At 46.5% G+C, this 488-nt stretch overlaps 1 pseudogene; it reads left to right on the top strand.

Moving 5' to 3' along the window:
• The window catches only part of LOC108767105 (probable multidrug resistance-associated protein lethal(2)03659), a 48,570-nt pseudogene that overhangs the window by 11,181 nt on the left and 36,901 nt on the right, over window positions 1-488 (top strand).

Below are 488 nucleotides of genomic sequence, written 5' to 3'. Positions count from 1 at the left end.
TATTGTGAGGAACAATCCAATACTCGTGCTGGACGAGGCGACCGCGAATGTGGACCCGCGAACAGACGAACTCATTCAGACAACAATCAGGAAAAAATTCGAGAAGTGTACAGTGCTAACAATTGCTCATCGACTCAACACCGTTATGGACAGCGATCGTCTCTTTTATTAGTGAGTCCCCTTGCCTCTCACTGCTCGGGGTGCTTGATTATTAGTGAGTCCCCTTGCCTCTCACTGCTCGGGGTGCTTGATTATTAGTGAGTCCCCTTGCCTCTCACTACTGTAAAGAAATATTTAGTTAACCTCGAACAAATGTTCAAAGTTACAACCATTTGCTTCAAGACACAAAGTCAAACGCCTTTGAAAATGGCGAACGGTATTGAGTAAAGTTTGGGGACTCACTAATAATCAAGCACCCCGAACAGTGAGAGGCAAGGGGACTCACTCATAATCAAGCACCCCGAGCAGTGAGAGGTAAGGGGACTCAC

The sequence above is a fragment of the Trachymyrmex cornetzi genome, unplaced genomic scaffold (assembly GCF_001594075.2).
Source record: "Trachymyrmex cornetzi isolate Tcor2-1 unplaced genomic scaffold, Tcor1.1 scaffold648, whole genome shotgun sequence".
Taxonomy (NCBI): domain Eukaryota; kingdom Metazoa; phylum Arthropoda; class Insecta; order Hymenoptera; family Formicidae; genus Trachymyrmex; species Trachymyrmex cornetzi.
The sequence above is the reverse complement of the archived record's forward strand: the minus strand, read 5'-3'. Positions and strand labels throughout refer to the sequence as shown.